Below are 11,638 nucleotides of genomic sequence, written 5' to 3'. Positions count from 1 at the left end.
CGATGTAAATATTTACCTTCCCGGCTCCTGCGCAGGGGCTGTGGCGGCTCTCGGCTCCGAAATAGGCGGAAATACCCGATCGCCGTCGGGTCTGCTCTACTGCGCAGGCGCAAGTCTCCAGCGCCTCCAGCCAGTAAAGCGGACCCGACTGAGATCTGTCTACTTCGGAGCCGAAAAGCCGCAACAGCGCCCCCGCTGGAGCCTGGAAAGGTAAATATTGAAAAAGCTGACGAATTTGTCGGGCCGCTGTTCGGAGGGCTGCAGCGAGACCCCCGTGGGACAGAGGACAGCGTTGGGAAGCCTCATTGGGATCCTGAGGCTTCCCCCTCCCGAGGTGAGTACCCCCCAGGGGAACTTTTTGATGTTACAGTGTCTCTTTAATAAACCCCCACATGGGCAAATAACCTTAACCTTGTGACCACCTAACCTTAACACCCCCCCGACCTTAGCACCCACCATCAAAAGGATGCCCAGTAAATAGAGGGCGGCCACGACACCCACTATTTAGAAGGCACCCAAATTAGCTTGCGTTTCTATTAGCTGTTCCATTGGAAATAGCTGTCGTGGTGCCTAATGACAGCAACTTCAGGTAACAAGAATCAGTAGAAGTATTAGGGCCTGAAAAAGTAACAAGAAAGGATGTGGAAAGTGAAGACCAAAGTGGGCCAAACGGTGGTAGGAGCACTTGGGGAGATGACTGCTAAGGGTCTCCAACACATCTCAGGAAAAACATCAGACATGTCCAGAAGACAGCAGTGCTATGATTGGCCAAGATACTGCAGAGAACCCTCAAACTTCCAGGCCTCGGGTAGAGTCCCTGAAGCCGAGAAAGATGTGCTCCATCCATAGGGGTGAGAAGTTAATGTGTGTGTGTGTGTGTGTGTGTGTGTGCGTGCGTGCGTGCGTGCGTGCGTGCGCGCGTGCGTGTGTGTGTATTTATAGATATACTGTATATAGAGATATAGATATATATATAGACACTGAAAGCACAGACTCGTTAAATAAATCATCATCCTGGTTTCCAAAGGGTAATTTTCTCTATTGAACTTGCCAAACACACATCTTTTCTTCAACCTAAACGTATAACAATGTGACAACGCTGGAGACATAACTATGAGAGGCTAAAAGCTTTACATTCAGATCTTTAATGGAAATAAGCATTCTACACAATCTTTTGAAAGGACTGAGATGAATGTAATCAATCTTGTCAATACAAATATAGCAAAACAATATAGCTCTGACTTGTATGATGTATCACACTCTGGAGAACGGGGAGGTTGGAGAGATTACAGAAAGTAATTATGACATTTAAAATGAAGGGAAGCCGCCATAGTCAAGACACGGTTACTGACGCATAATCCTGTAGTAGTGTGACAGACACAGCCATATGTATGATGTACTGAATAATTAAACTTACATTGAACTACAGGCTCGCAGTGTCGCAGCTAGGTGATATGGTGCTAAAAATACTCATACATTGACAAACAACTTTTCCCCTTTAAAGCCGCACTATAACAGCCATGTGTTATCCTACTTCAGTATATATAAATAGTTCAGTATATGCTTTTCTCATCACCTTCCCTTTGCTAAGTGCAGTAACTGCTGCTCCTCTTTATTCTCTGACTCAGGAGACCTGGGTTCAAATCTCTGCTCTTCCTGTTCAGTAAGTCAGCACCTATTCAGTGAGGAGTCATTGGGCTAGACTTTCTAACACTGCTACTGGCTACTAACTGAGCGTGCCCTTGTGGCTGCAGCTCAAGCGCTTTGAGTCTGCCAGGAGAAAAGTGCAATATAAACATTATTTGTCTTGTCTATGTTCCTCTCTCTCGCTATCCCAGAGGTGTCAGACTCAAATACAAAGTGGGCCAAAACTGAACACTGAGATCAAGTCGCGGGGCAACCTGTGCTGACCAACAATGTGTAGTAGCCACCTCCCTACTACATGAAGTTCCCTGGTGGCTAATGACCCTACCCTTACAGAGTTCCCTGGTGTCTAGTGGCCCCTCCCTCCCCTATACAGTTCACTGGTGTCCAGTGGCCCCTCCCTCCCCTACACAGTTCCCTGGTGTCTAGTGGGCCCCCTCCCTCCTCTATACAGCACCCTGGTGATCTAGGGCTTCACCTCCAATATAGCTTCCCTAGTGGTCTACAGTGGGCCAAACATAATGCAAAGTGGGGGAAACCACTTGCAGGTAAAATGTCTCTGTGGGACAGATTTGTCCAGTGGACCAGATTTTGAATAGTACATGATGTTCCCCACATCTTTCTGCCCCCTTCCCCTACATAGTGCATTATACGCTGCACCACTCCCTACTCCCTCACCAAAGTACAGTGCATGACCAGTTGTCCATCCACAACTCCTCTTTCTCATACATGAACACCTGAAAGGTGCATCTTAAGATGGAACAGTGGGTAGAAGTGTAGATTCCTAGGTCTTCTGCCCATTCCCTGTTAGATATTTGAAGCGTTTTCACAGAACTGTACAGCTAACTCTCAGGGCTAGTGATGGTCAGCTCCGTAGCTGGTCAGAACAGTTAAAATCAGACCACTTACTGTAGGACCTACCAACTCGTTTGAATGCTTGGGGGTGCTACTTTCAGCTGAGAAAAATATTAACATATTGCTGATCTACCGCCCACCAGAAAAATACTCAGACTTCCTTAAGGAACTTGTAGACCTCCTATGCAACCTAACACTGGAACACCCCAGATGGATTGTTCTTGGAGATTTCAATACATGGGTGGATGACTCCTCTTCACAATTTGGAATAGAGCTACCTCATGCCTTACATCAGGGGTGCCCACACTTTTTCGGCTCGCGAGCTACTTTTAAATTTGCCGAGGCCAGGAGATCTACCAACGTCTCAAATGCTAAGCACGCCCCCCCCCCCCCCCGCGTAGGTTAGCCAGGTATATGGGCCCTCAGTGTAGGTTAGCCAGGTATATGGGCCCTCAGTGTAGGTTTGCCAGGTATATGGGCCCTCAGTGTAGGTTTGCCAGGTATATGGGCCCTCAGTGTAGGTTAGCCAGGTATATGGGCCCCCAGTGTAGGTTAGCCAGGTATATGGGCCCCCAGTGTAGGTTAGCCAGGTATAGGGGCCCCCAGTGTAGGTTAGCCAGGTATAGGGGCCCCCAGTGTAGGTTAGCCAGGTATAGGGGCCCCCAGTGTAGGTTAGCCAGGTATAGGGCCCCCCAGTGTAGGTTAGCCAGGTATAGGGCCCCCCAGTGTAGGTTAGCCAGGTATAGGGCCCCCCAGTGTAGGTTAGCCAGGTATATGTACCTGCAGGCAGAGGAGAAGAGGCGGCGAGGAGAGACTCTGGCAGGCCAATGGGATGTAGGAGAGAAGCGGCGGCGAAGAGAGAGGCGGCGCGGCCGCTACGTCATGGCTGGGGGCGGCGCCGGGCACGTTACACATGCACATTACACAGGCTGCCCGCTGCCGCCCCCAGCCATGACGCAGCGGACGCGCCGCCTCTCTCCTCCCTCTCTCCTCGCCTGCATGCATCCTTATTGGCCAGCGGCCAGCAGCTAAACACGAGCTGCTGGCCGCAACAAACATTAACGAGACGCGGCCAAGAGGCCGCGATCTACCAAGGAGGCGGTCGCGATCTACCGGTAGATCGCGATCGACCTATTGTGCAGCCCTGCCTTACATGAACTGGGCTTCCTCCAATCAATCAGCTCTGCTACTCACAGGAAAGGTCACACTCTGGACCTTATATTCCATACTGGGCTGTCAATAGCCAATGTGGAAATTAATCCTGTTGCCTGGTCAGACCATCACACTATACACTTCTCCCTTTCAATACCAGCTGTCAAACACCAGGTCAAGAATCAAATAAAATACCGCCGCTTAAAAGGGCTAACACCTCAACATATCCAAGATAACCTTAGCTTTGATGAATTGACTGACTCCAGCTTGGACCCTGATACTCTGGTGTTTAAATACAACAAATGTGTGTCCTCCACCTTTGAGACCATTGCTCCTCTGTGCACCAAATATCTTACTCCACACCATCATGCACAGACAAACTTGAGAGACTGTGGCGCAAATCTCAGTCCCCAGAAGACAAACATGCCTTAATCCTCCACTTGAAGAACTACCAAAAGGTAATCACGGGAAAAAAATCATCCTTTCTATCACAAGAGATTGCAAATGCAGTTAACAAACCAGCCCAACTGTTCCGCACAGTGGAAAAACTCTGCAACCCGGCATGTCAAAAACTTAATATCGAGTCTTCAAAGGACCTCTGTGACCAATTTGCCCATTTCTTCACAGACAAAGTCTCCGCTATAAGGTCCGCCATCCAACTTACAGCATCTGAGCCTAATATAGCGCCGAAGACCATTAGCAGAGACAACGTAACACCTTGGTCAAACTTCAAAGAAACTGATGAAGAAGTCACATCAAGCATCCTCCTTCACCTCCGCCTAACTACCTGTGACCTGGATCCTGGCCCAACACAGTTCATGTTGAACTGCCCCGACCTGTTCGTACCGGTATTCCTCAAAATTGTTAACTGTTCCTTACAATCAGGGATATTTCCTGCTTTACTGAAGGAAGCAATCATCAGGCCTCTCCTCAAAAAACCCTCCCTGGACCCAGATGCAATGACCAGCTACAGACCTGTCTCTAAATTCCCCTTTCTGGGCAAGCTAATTGAAAAAGCTGTTTACCTCCAGCTAGAAGCCAAAATCCTACAAAACAACAGTTATGACCCATTCCAGTCTGGCTTCAGGAAACACCACAGCACTGAAACTGCCCTCATCCAAATATGCAACCACCTGCTCATGGCAAGAGACAGAGGAGAGTGCTTGATCCTTATACTGCTAGACCTTTCTGCAGCCTTTGATACAGTTGACCATGACATCTTGATAAAGAGAGAGAAAGCGGGGTGATGGATAACACCCCCAATTGCGATCAAGCCCCTAGAGAGTTGCTCAGCTCCCAAAATAATCCACTGTGTAAAAACATAAAAAGAGAGGGGCGCTTTGAGCCTACACTAGACACCACCGGTACTTCTGCTAGACAGGTCTCACCTGATTGAAATGCGGCCAGTACAGTGTACACAGCCTCTGCGCGCGTGTGTCCCACTATGCCGAGCCGGGGATCAGGCTCTCACTCGCACGGGCGGATGTGACGTCACGTCCCAGAATCCTCCGGAGCCAGCTACCACAGCAACCAGGATGCTCGCTAGTTCGAGAGATGGGAGGTGTCGGAAAAGGCTGTTGCGGGATAAATCTCGGCATAGTGGGACACACGCGCGCAGAGGCTGTGTACGCTGTACCGGCCGCATTTCAATCAGGTGAGACCTGTCTAGCAGAAGTACCGGTGGTGTCTATTGTAGGCTCAAAGCGCCCCTCTCTTTTTATGATCTTGATAAACAGGCTACAGGAATACTGTGGCATTGATGGCATAGTTCTTCAGTGGTTCCAATCCTTCTTGAGTGGCAGAACCCACAAAGTGTCTATGGGGCCCTTCCTGTCCACCCCTGTATCACTTAAGTATGGGGTGCCCCAGGGCTCAATCCTCTCTCCCCTGCTTTTCACGATTTACATGTTACCGCTTGGAAAACTAATCCAAAAACATGGCTTGACATACCACTGCTATGCAGACAACACCCAACTAGAGTTGGGCCGAACGGTTCGCCGGCGAACCTGGTTCGCGCGAACCTAGGTGGTTCGCGTGCGGGTACCGCACGCGAACTTTATTGCGGAAAAGTTCGCCCCATTGCGGTTCGCCCCATAATGCACTGAGGGTCAACTTTGACCCTCTACATCACAGTCAGCAGGCCCAGTGTAGCCAATTAGGCTACACTAGCCCCTGGAGCCCCACCCCCCCTTATATAGGCAGGCAGCGGCGGCCGTGGCCACTCGTGTGCCTGCATTAGTTAGAGTAGGGCGAGCTACTGCAGTCTCTCATAGGGAAAGATTAGTTAGCCTTAGCTTGTCCCTGGCTGCATACCTGTTCATTGATCCTGCCACTGCATACCTGTTCATTGATCCTGCCACTGCATACCTGTTCATTGATCCTGCCACTGCATACCTGTTCATTGATCCTGCCACTGCATACCTGTTCAGTGATCCTGCCACTGCATACCTGTTCATTGATCCTGCCACTGCATACCTGTTCATTGATCCTGCCACTGCATACCTGTTCATTGATCCTGCCACTGCATACCTGTTCATTGATCCTGCCACTGCATACCTGTTCATTGATCCTGCCACTGCATACCTGTTCAGTGATCCTGCCACTGCATACCTGTTCATTGATCCTGCCACTGCATACCTGTTCTGTGAACCCACCACTGCATACCTGTTCTGTTCAGTGGACCCGCCACTGTATACCTGTTTAGTGAACCCGCCACTGCATACCTGTTCTGTTCAGTGGACCCGCCACTGTATACCTGTTCAGTGGACCCGCCACTGCATACCTGTTCTGTTCAGTGAACCCGCCACTGCATACCTGTTCTGTTCAGTGGAGTTTGGTGTGTCAGTGTGAAGCAGTACCTTAATTACACTCCCTGATTGATGTATACACATGCAAGATGTTTTAAAGCACTTTAGGCCTGTCATTTAGCATTCAATGTGATTTCTGCCCTTAAAACGCTGCTTTGCGTCAAATCCAGATTTTTCCCGGTGACTTTTGGCGTGTATCCCACTCCGCCATGCCCCCCTCCAGGTGTTAGACCCCTTGAAACATCTTTTCCATCACTTTTGTGGCCAGCATAATTTTTTTTTTTTTTCAAAGTTCGCATCCCCATTGAAGTCTATTGCGGTTCGCGAACTTTAACGCGAACCGAACCTTCCGCGAAAGTTCGCGAACCCGGTTCGCGAACCTAAAATCGGAGGTTCGGCCCAACTCTACACCCAACTATATCTTTCCTTCAAGCCTGGTGTGACAGACCCAACTCTAACTATAAACGCCTGCTTACGTGAACTACAGCAATGGATGAATGACAACTGGCTGAAACTAAATGCAGACAAAACTGAAGTCCTTATGAATGGAGGGCAGAGCATGATAACAAAACAACTTAACTTGCAGTCTTCATCACTGGGAATAGGAGGCACGGATCTACGCAGCTCTGATCATGTGCGTAGCCTGGGAGTTCTAATTGATGGGAATTTAAACTTCAGAACTCAAATCTCTGCTGTGGTGAAATCATCCTATTTTCACCTAAGGAACATTGCAAAAATCAAGCACCTCATCCCCCCCAGAAGATTTGCCAACCTTAGTCCATGCCTTCATCACATCCCGACTGGACTACTGTAATGCTCTCTACACTGGCCTTCCAAAAAAGGTCTTGTACAGCCTACAGCTGATACAGAATACTGCTGCCAGACTGCTAACCAACCAACCCCGTCACTGCCACATAACACCAGTCCTGCACTCCCTTCACTGGCTACCTATAGAATGGAGGGTCCTATTCAAGATCGGCCTACTGACATTTAAATCCCTGAATAATCTGGGCCCTGGATACATGAAAGATATGTTGCAGCTGCGTAGCAATCCCCACATTCTCAGATCCACAGGTTCTAATAATCTAGTCATACCCAGAGTCCACTTGGAAACTTTTGGCCCTAGAGCCTTCTGTCATGCTGCCCCTACGTTTTGGAACTCCCTACCTCAACAGATCAGGACAGCTCCATCCCTGGCCATGTTTAAATCAAGACTGAAAACCCACCTGTTCAGTTTGGCATTTGCAGAATTATAACTTTTGTTGTGTGAATACTTCATCCTACTACCAATTACTGAATCTGTGAGAGCCTAAGCGCTTTGAGTCCTATGGGAGAAAAGCGCTATAGAATTGTTAGTGTTTTGATTTTTACTGTAAAACAAGTTAAATGTCACCACTTTTTTTTACCCACCATCAGCTTTCTAGCACTCTATTGTGCTAACTGCATTCTAACTTAATATTGTTATACAATTGTGTATGCACTTCTCCTATACAACTAATATATTTCTGCAAACAATCCAATCATATAATGTAAATACTTTAATTTATCACTGGATCGTTACTACATTGTGGGTATCATCTCCCTTAATAGTAAAAGGAATTACAACTTATTGCAGCACTCAACAGTCCATACAGCATACAGTCTCAGTGTGAAGAAATCTTCACATGCTTCATCACAATTGTACCTCAGGGAAACAAAAAATTATCCATAGTTTAAAACTCTGTTATCAATAAACAATTCCTTTCTCCCAGTGATAGTGAATGTGTATCCTTTAACCATAAACTAAATAATCGAGATTACGGTCACCGACTCTGCTGGCTGATTGAATAACAGATCAGCATAACAGGCTTTATGTTATCTCCCGGTAAAATTCGTCTCCCGTTCAGAAGTCGGTCTGATACTTTGTCGACAGGATTAGCACATAAAATAGGGAAAGAAAACCAAACTTTCCTTATGCTCTATCACCCTGTGCCAATATTGTGCCACAACAATCACCTTGTGCTTTCACCAGCATGCATATAGATTATGAGCAGTACTGCACCCCTCTGCCCGGCCAGCCAATAAGGACCAACGGAAAGAAGGGGTCGTTCTACGCATGCATGTACTGAGCATATGTGTGCCGCACATGCGCAGAATGAACCTGAGTGACATGGATGCAGAGGGCGCAGCGACCCAGAGATTTTATTATATAAAATGCAGGACTGTGGAGTCGGAATCGGAGTTGAGGAGTTAGAGTCTGAGCAATTTGGGGTACCTGGAGTCGGAGTCGGTGGTTTCAATAAACTGAGGAGTCGGATGATTTTGAACTAAATCCATAGCCTCTGTAAAAATTAGACTAAGGAGTCAGACTCGAGGAGTCGGAGTAGTTTTGGGTACCTGGAGTCGGATTCAGAGTTGATGATTTCATGAACTGAGTCAGAGTCATATGATTTTTGTACCGACTCCACAGCCCTGATAAAATATTTACCCTAGAGTCTCTCCTGACTGTACTAGATATGGGTTGGCTCAGGGTACATTTGGTAACAAATTTGTTCTGGACTTGCCCCCGCATGGCTAACTTTTGGCAAGAGGTGGAAAAGTTGAAATTTATAGATTAAAATGGAAAGCTATACATGAACCTTTGAGTGGACAAAGTTTCTAAATTAAAAAAAGAAAAAAACACTTCTACTGCAAAAAAAAAAAAAAAAAAAAAAAAAAAAACATTGTCAAGTGCTCCTCCCAAATTGCAGAGCATCTTTCCAGCAAGTCTGAAGAAGACATGTGCCCATATGCAATTACCTTTTTCTCTTAAGTTTTCTCCTATGTGAGAATTTCACACCTTATCAATAAAATGCCTTTTAACCGGCTCAGGGCCAGTGGAACTTAGAATCTACGCCACATCTGTGGCTCTCTAGTTCTGATGCGTCATAAATTCTACACCGCAGCTTTCTGCAGTCTCGAGCCGATCGCTGCGGCCGGACACTCAGCTGTCATGTGACAGCCGAGCTTCCTCTTATGGGTAAGGAGACAGTTTAATTGGCTCCTTACCAGGTGATCACTATGAGCCAATGAAAAAAAGGCTGCATGAAAGATAAGGCTTGCTCCTTAACAGGCCAGAGCTTTGCGGTTCGTAATTGTTTAAGCCACCTGTAAGGAAGAAAATATTTGTTGACAATATTTTTTCACCTACTTTTTGGTACTTTGTCAATTGCAGAGTGGTGAAAATGTATTTAAACCGAAGATGAAAAACACAGGAGAAAAACATAGGAGGAAAAGGAAATTGCATATGGGCCATGATGTAAGTAATCACTAGGGATGGTCAATGGATGCTAATGATGCTGGCATGCATGCAAAGTGTATGCAGCTAGGAATCAGCATCAACAGGAATAGCTTTTGACTAGTTCCTTTCCAATGCATACAATCTGTTTGGAATTTGCATGCACGATAGAATTATTTGCACACTCTACTCAGCTTTATAAGCATTCAAAGAAGGGCGTGAGACTTTAGTTGAAGCACACAACCGCCATGCAAAATAAAGTAGTCTCCAGACTGATAGGAACACTGCTGACAAATAGTTGTAGTTCTTGCTTCAGTCTTGCTTGGACAATTTTCCCACCTCCATATAGTATGAGGGCCAACAGATTTTGAACACTATGAACAGATATTATGTAGGAGAAATGAGGAGCCAAAAGGATAAAAGCTGTGGTGAGGTGCCTGGCTCTTCTACTGACCACATATGCTATTGCTCCGTTGTTATTGCCTGATGAAGCGGGATCAAACCTGTGAAACGCGTTGCATATTTGGAGTTCATAAATAAAATATATTGACTGTCTTTACTACAGTCGTTGTGTGTCTACTTGGAGGAGGTAAGTCCACCACTACCTCCTCTATTTACCAAGAATTTAGGTTTTTAAGCTCATTTAGCTTCCTTTTATCCTTTTGGCGCCTCTCTTCTCCTGCATAATATTGAGTCCACCCTGGGTGGAGGGTTGAACCCCCTTTTTTCTCATCTACAGAGAGCGACTTCTTATTCCTGAGTGGGGTCAGGAAAATCTCCCCACCTGCCTCTACAGTGGTTGCCTAATGGTAACCCTAGTTTGTGAGTATTAATATTTACTCTATCTAGTAACCATTTACCAGTACATATTACACTATTGGGGCTCTTGGTGTTCCTTGTTTTTAACTACGAACAGATAGTGTAGGTAAGCTCTCATACTGCATAGAAGTGCACTGGCGAACTGAGGGGGCTGTTCCGGGTGTCTGGAACCTCCCCCCTGCACTGAGCTGTGTATTCAGCCAGGGAAGCCCGCATAATATAAACAGCCTCATTCTCCCTCCCTTCTTACTTCTGGTGCTTTCCTCCAGCTAATAGAATGAGAGAGGCAGCCCAGCTTCCCTTACAAGAAGATGCAGCCTGCAGTGAGAGAATGTTGATTATGGAGTCCTGGACTCTCCACAGCACAGAAGTGTCCGACATGATGAAATTAGAGTGCAGGCAAGCTGGTAAATATGCACAGCATGATGCAGAGCTTGCCTGGACTCAGGGTCCGTGGGCAAACATCTGTCTGGTCTCTCCCCATTGTTATAATGACTGCATGTGTGGGTAAGGTGTTTAACAAGCTGAAAAGTTTTTGACAGTCCCTAGACTCCAGGAGGGCTTCTTTCTGACTTGTGTGAGAGACTGACAGGGACAGGAGTCCGATTACAGGCAAGTAGCCTGTCTGATGTGGGACTGCAATACAGATAAGTTCTCTGCTCCATCTCAGGCTATTCTCAATTTCTCCACTCCTCTCTCTGGGCTAGTGCACGCCAAAATGACAATAGCAATCGCTAGCAATTTGTGAGTGTGATTTTGTGAAGTGATTTTCAGAGCGATTTTTGAATGAATTGCTCAAAAACATGCTACATGCAGTATACCTGCGATTTTGAAAAAATCACAACGCTGCTGTGGGAACACCCACATAGGGTAACATTAGTCAAGCGCTTTTCAAATCACTGTTGATTTGAAAAATGCTCAGAAGCACTCTTGGTGTGCACCAGCCTCCTTCATTCACCTTTGTTTCCCTCTTCCCCTAGAGCTGGCTGTGTGTTCTTGTCATACAGGAAAGCTAAATAAAAGTGCAAACCTGGTGAGGCAAAATATTATTATTTAGTATTTATATAGCGCCGCCATCTTCCGCAGATGCATATATCCCTGCATC

The sequence above is a fragment of the Hyperolius riggenbachi genome, chromosome 10 (genome assembly GCF_040937935.1).
Source record: "Hyperolius riggenbachi isolate aHypRig1 chromosome 10, aHypRig1.pri, whole genome shotgun sequence".
NCBI lineage: Eukaryota > Metazoa > Chordata > Amphibia > Anura > Hyperoliidae > Hyperolius > Hyperolius riggenbachi.
Note: the sequence above shows the minus strand (reverse complement) of the source record.